Here is a 7,227-nt window from a genome sequence, read left to right as displayed (position 1 = left end):
TTTGAATGCCAAGGCAAAAGGTCTTTCTTTAGAAAAAAAAAAAAATCCACTGAAGGATCTTCAAGCAGAGAATTTACCTGATGGTAGAAGAATTTCAGAAAAAGAATTGGCAGGGAATGGGCTTGGAGGAGGGAAACCAGGATAGGACAGCATGCTTTCCTTTGGGCCTCCCTCTAATATCACCTCCTCAGAGAGGCCCTCCATGACAACCCCATCTAAAACAGAACCATCTCTTTAGCTTGGTAGTTCTTCATAGCACTTAACTCTACCTGATTTTGTAGCTACGTGCATATGCATTTATTTATTGTCTCTTCTCACTAGAACATAGGTTTCTGGAAAGCAGGAACTATTGCCTGTTTCATTCACAGCTGTGTCCCCAACCCTCAAAGAGCATCTGACACGTAGTAGGCTCTCAAATTAGATCCTGACCTTCTAAGAAATAGAAAACTTAGCTGAGGGCCCGTTTTTATCTGAAGCAGTACGCAGCTCAGACTTGGGTGGCCCTGAGGGTGGCGAGGAGCTGCTTTGAAGGTCAGTGAACTGAGCCCCACATCTGTGATATCTGTACTCCCAGGCTCTGAAACTACCCCACAGGCTGACAGCACCACAGGACTCCAAGAACGGGTAGCAGAGAGCCCTGCTATGTAAGCTGCTCTTAATGTCTTGGGGCTGGTAGGTTTCTGGTACCAGGTGCCATGTCAGCATCTTATAACACAAAATACTGCCACGGAGAGTACAACTGGCTTTTAAGGACCCTGGGCCTGAAATCCCAGATAAAAAAAAACTGATTAAGTACCACCTGCATGCCAGGCAGAGTGCAAGGTATACTACCTATGCTAATGCTGCAGGGTAGGTATCATTATCCCCATTTTACAGATGAAAAACTGAAGTTCAAAATGATTAGGTGATTGATCATGATCAGAGTAGGAATTGTCAGAGCCAAGATATTGGAACCCACTTTGACTCCAATACTTATGATCTGTGCTACTCAGCCACGTAAATTGAAATCGCTAATCCCAAACCAGGCCTAGTGCCCTGAGTTCTGATGGCCTCACCACAGTCTTCTCACCTCCTTATGATCAACAGATCCTCGGTCCCTCTCATCCAGAGGCACTCCTGGTGACTTCTGAGGAAGGTGTCAGGGACCCTGGGTGGGCAAGGGCAAGTGGGTAAATGAAACGGACCTTGCTGAGGAAAAAAAAACGTTTCCCATATCTTCTTATGAAGGTGTTTAGGGGTCTGTGAATTAAACAGACGAAAAGCAGATTAACAAGAGAAAAGACAGATTTTTACTTACATACATATGGGAGTTCACAACGAAACACCGCTCAGAGGCAGTTAGAATTGGGGCTTATATGCCATCTTAAAAGGGGAAGGGGTGGGCAGAAGGACACTTACAGAAAACAAGTGACCTCTTAGAAATAGGAGACAGGGGAGAGAGCGAGCACTTACAGGAAAACAAATGACTTCCAGGAAAGATAAATGGGCCCTGAGGAGAATAGGTAGGAGATACAACAATTTTTGTGACAACGCCTATTTAGGATGAAGTGGAGACTTCAGATCTGAGATGATAAGAATCAATATTTTATGGTTGTTCTGGAGGAAGGATTTTGGGACAATTTTGAGTTCTTTTATAAAAGCAATGCTTTCAGGAGCTCAAAGGAGATTTCAGGAGCTCAAATGCCTTCTGTTCAAAAGAATTTTTCTTCCACTGGAGCTCTTCAAAGCAGTGAGAGGCCACAGTGGGCTCATAGGAAACAGCAACATTCAAGGACCTCTGAAAACTGACCAGTGAAACATTTTGACAAATAAAAGTCATGTAGATAGCCGGACCCTCTGGTGATGACATACGGGTTTGGTTTGGGTTTGGGGTTTGGTTTTGATTCGTTTCTTGAGCACAGGGAATATGGTAAAGCTGGGTATACTGGGCATGATGCCTTACAGGAAAGTGATGGCAGAGGTTTGGTGCCAGAGCTTGCCCTCTTCTGAAGCTCTGCTGCTGGCCCAGTGCACTGTCTGCATCAAATCTTTCTTCTGACCACTTTCCTGGGAATGGCTCCACTTGGTACACGGTAAGGGACATAGGTGGTCTGCCCTCTTTAAACACCGCTTCCCTGCAGTCCCGCTCACTTTCTCTACCTGCCCGATGGCCAACAGTGCCAGCGATTGTGTTTGTGGCTTGAGAGTGAGCTCTGAGGTCTTTCATACTTTAGTACAGCTTCTGGCAGTCTTCTATAGGTTTCAGTGACTTACCAGCTCAAAAGAAAAGGTTGAGAGAAAAAGAACAAAGTGGGTATCCCCCAGCCCCCATCCTACCTCCCTTGCCAACTCCTTCCCATCCTCTACGGATCAGCTTTAATGTCATGTCTCAAAGGACCATCCCAGGGTCACTCTAAGTTGGCCAGCTCCCCCTATAACTCCTGTTGTTACAGCCTACTCCTTTCCCACTAAGTTCTTATCACAAGTTGTAGCTAGATATGTTTCTTATCTCTTGCCTATCCCTACTTTTAAACTATGAGCTTCAAAAAAAGGAAGGACCAGGTGTGAGCCACTAATATTCCACTAATACTTAGCACAGTGCCTGGCACAGAACAGGTAGGTATTCAGTACTGTGGATCCTCTGAATTGATGAGTGAATGAAATAGCTCTGCCTTACAGCAGCAGTCCTCAGATGTTAGACCCAGAAAGGATTATCTGGGGAGCTTATGAAAATTCAGATTTCCTAAGCCAAACTTCTTGAGATTCCAATTCAGTGGGTCAGGAGAGGAGCCCAGGAGTGTGGTAGACCATACTTTGGGAGCCGCTGCCTGGGCTCCATGATTTTGTCTCCACTGCAGAGATATGGCCCAGAAAGAAACTTTTACCACTTGCCATTTCTTTTCCTTCCTGTCCCTAGGAAGGCCTAAGGCACATAAAGTCCAAAAGTTTATGCATTGATGCTGAGGAGTTGCAGAGAAAGAGCAAAGAGGTGAAAGGATAAAGCATATACTTATTATTATTAGAAATAAGAAGCAAATAATAAAGTTAATAATGCACTACTATTACCCAGAGTACAGGTGCCATTGTTTGCATGCATTCAGTGACCTAGCAGACTTACCCACTATGTGACCAGGGTGCTGACCTTCATATTGGGGATGCATTGATTAACAAGACCTCAAGGAGCAGCCAGCTTAGTCGTGGAGGCAAGCAGTTCAGTGATGTGTTGAGAACAGTAAAACCCAACAAGAGCAACATGTGAAGGCAGTGCCAGGACAGAGGAGCCTGAGTTGCTCCATAGAGGAGGCAGTATCAGAACCAGGCTTGTTCAACTGGGGCTTACCTGGCCAGGAAGAGAGCCAAGATGAACACCAATTAGCAATGACCACAATGTAGAATCCATTTGGGAGGAAGCAACAGGAGACCTGTCTGGAGAGATGGACAGTGTTGTCCAAGGTTGGCCTTGACCTGCTCAGGAGTTACAAATGCCAGCCCAAAAGTTCTACCCAGACCATGGCAGGGTTTTCTCTTCCCTGTCCAGAGTTTAAAATTTTAAATTGGAATGTTTTTAGGCAAAGAACTCTCCTGCATGCCGTGGTTCCTACCATGCCTTACACTCAACCCTCTTCTTGCATCAAGTTAGCTGCCCAGCCCAAGAAGGCGTTTAGGGCTGTGCTCTTTCTAGGAGAGGGGGTTCAAAAGAGAGCAGAAATCAAAGTTAGGAATTTGATCCCCTCTGAGTTTTTATGAAGATCAGTCCAGTGATATGTGGTAGACAAAATATAATTGGAAACCGAAAGAATAGCCAGGAACTTCCTCACTAACCTCACACTAATAACTGTCTCTATACTTTCTTGACTCTATACCCTCAATACCTATATTTATGTGCTTAGAAATCACATACATGTCTCATGTTCTAATACAGTATGGGTGTAAGTAACGATTCTACACCCAACTCTGATGTGTGGGTTTTTTCCCACACCAACCAACAATTCTCCAACGCCAGCTGGGTGTTCTGTAACTCAACTCAATTCTGACACTATCTACTCTACTTGGAGAGAGCATCAGATCACACAGGTTAAGGGCTCAGGTCCCACAAGACTGCCCCCACCCCAACCTCAGATGCCAATCACAAATATAGATTGTCGGTCACTTGTGCTTCTGACCAACTGCCTGTAGATCAGAGGTCCTAAAGACTCCCTCCCTGGGGTCAATTAATTTGCTAGAACAGCTCACAAAACTCAGAAATATTTTACTTTCTAGATTGGGTGCAGAGCTCCCATGCCCTGTCCATGCCCACCACTCTCCTGGCAACTCCAGGTGTTCACAAATGCAGAAGTTTCCTGAACTCTATCCTTCTGGAGTTTTATGAAGGCTTCATTACTTAAACATGATTGATTGAGCCATTAGCCACTGGGGGTTGATTCAACCTCCAGCCCCTCTATTCTCCTTGGAAATAGGGGGACTGAAAGTTCTAATCACCTGGTCGTCTCCTCTGACAACCAGCCCCCTCCTCAGGTGACCCAGGGGCATTCCAAAAGTTATGGTATTACCATAGCAAAAGATATGATCTCAAGCTCATTGGCCTGGAAAATCCCAAGATTTTTAGCTCTGTGGCAGAAATAAGGACAAAGGCCAAACACATATTTCATATTATAAATCACAATACCACAGTTAAGACATAGAAAGAAGAATTTAAATGGATGAGCTAAGAATAAAATAACACTACTTTTAATGTTTTTATTTTATTGTATGTATCATACAAAGAAACCTTTTTCACTGAAAGGAATTATTATGAATGTTCATGTTTCTCGTGAGTGCAATGTGGTTGAAATGTTTTATGTTTGTGCCATTTTCATATTAACATTTTGCAGTACAATTTTTAGAAGATCTGGTTTTAAGTGTAAATTACTTTGATACTTGATTCTTTCTTATAGCTTTCAGAATTGAAAAAAGATACCTCAGTAAGGTTCAGGGATCCAAATGAAAAAAGCACTTCATTGGCTGTGCTTATTAATATTAATGTTTCAGTCTTTCTCACCAATTACACAAAGGCTTTTGTTTAAATTCAGCTGGTAAATTTCCATCTTCTCTGATGTCCATCAACTGTTCTTGCAAACGGATCAATTGTATTTTTTTATATTTTTCAGCAGAAGGTTTGAAAACCACTCAAACTCTTCATTTGGAAGATGTTTAATTATGTTGGGCATTAGGTAGGCCAAGTGTCAACACTACCATTTTCTTGCTGTTTGCCTCTGTTTGCATTATTAATGCTATTTTCCGCAAGTAGTTTCTTCCGGTGGGACTCATTTTCAAGCCATGTGTCCATTCCTTCAGGGTTTATTTAGTGAAAACAAATAATAAATCCATTTAACCTGGCAAACCTGCGCTGCAGAAAGTCAAGTTACATGAAAAGCAAAGGAGTGGGAGCCAAGCCTTGCTCTATCTCAGGCCAGTGTGCTCGGGCTATTCGGTATGTGACCTCGGTTTGTGACCTCAGATGGTCTGACTGACTGACAGAGCAGTGAGCTGCCAGTACCTATCACATGGTAGATACTAGAACATACAAAAATCTTTCCCGTTGTTTAAAGTCTTAGAAATTCTAATATTTTCTCCCCAAACCTCAGTGGTCTGGCTCATCTTGCATAGGGCCTGGTGTTTGTGGGCCTCTTTTTGGAGACCCCAGTCTCCAAGGTAAGGAGATGCAGATGAGACAAATGAGAAAGTGTCTGGGGTCAGTCAGGTGTTGATGTGGGATAGGGAACAAGGAGTTCCAGGTTGTCTAGAGTTTCCAGCTGGGATGGTAGGTTGGTGGGGTATCCAGTATGATAGGCAGCATTTCCTGGGAAGCACAGGTGCTAGGTAGCCTGTCCCACCATCGCCTCTCAGGCCAGAGAAAGATCCAAAAGCTGTCTCTGTCTCCTGCTCCACTTGAACTCTGTTCCTCTGCTCTGCTCCCCGCACCCCAAGTCACTGAATGGACATGTGAGGTAAGCAGCTAACTCAAAATCCTAAGACCTGGATTCCAGTCCATACATAGTAGCTATGTGACTCTGCACAGCTTTCTCATCTGCAAGATGTGAATAAAGGAACAAACCCTGCTTGCTTCATAGGAGTATGCTGCAGCTCAAGTAAGACAGGCACATGCAAATATAAAGGCTCTAAAAACTGCAAAGCACCATATAAATGTATGACGTTATTATGACCTATTAGTATTTTGTGTGCTTGGTGATTGATGCACCAGGCAAGGCATACTCCCTCACTCCAGCCTTTGTTTTTCTGGGACACATTCTAGGAGGGTGTGTAGCCATGTGGTGTAGGAGGTGGACACCAGGATGAGTAACCCATGGGTGGTAGGTCTACATAGCTGAACATCCTGAAATACCGCTGACCTCAGGTGCCCTCAGAGTAGAGGTCACACTTGGAAGATAGATGGCCTGGATGGTGCAGAGGGTGACCTGTGGGTTCTGTAACCAAGAAGCAGGCCAGAACCACTGGAGCAGGACTTAGCTTCCATGGAAACTCTCCACTTAATGACAGAGATGATAAATATGATAAAGTAATGATAGATATAGATACTTAGATGGGTGGAGGATTGGACAGAGAAGTACAAACATGAGAAGATGCTGACATCAAGATAAAAAGAACAATTTAGTGAGCACCTACAGTGTGCCAGGTGTGATGCACCAGGTCATTTCAGATATGCCCGCACACCTGTCATTGCTGAATTCTTCAGCGACAGGAAGAGAAATCATCCTCTCCATTTGTCAGAAAAGGAAGCAGGTCCAAAGAGGCTTAAGGAACTTGCCAAAAGCCACCCAGCCGGCCCGTGTTCTTTCATCTAAGTCTCACTGTTCCTACGTCAGAGGACACCCCACGCCCACTCCCCTACCCCTGGCTCTGAATTGCCTTTGTTATTTTTCAGCCTTTGTTTTATGTGAACACATCTTGGAAGCTCTGAGAAAAGCCATTGAGCAGTTTCCATTCATTGAGAACCTGAAACCAGCTCCTCATCCATTCCTGTTTCAGCCGTCTTCAAGGTTCCCAGGTGAAAGTGAAGTGGCCTCTTAAGAGAAATCAAAGAGCTTTCTCTTCAGGCACACAGAAATGTTTGCAAAGCGAGCCAGGTTCTGGGGTACACTAAGGAAACTGGTCTGGAGCCAAAGGTGTCTATGGGACATTGCATGCCATGGCCCACCCGCTCTGTCCTATCTCCTGTTGCTCCTTGCAGCTTCATTCACTCGTGTCCTA

This window comes from Canis lupus, chromosome 4, assembly GCF_003254725.2.
Source record: "Canis lupus dingo isolate Sandy chromosome 4, ASM325472v2, whole genome shotgun sequence".
In the NCBI taxonomy this organism is placed as follows: domain Eukaryota; kingdom Metazoa; phylum Chordata; class Mammalia; order Carnivora; family Canidae; genus Canis; species Canis lupus.
The sequence above is the reverse complement of the archived record's forward strand: the minus strand, read 5'-3'. Positions refer to the sequence as shown.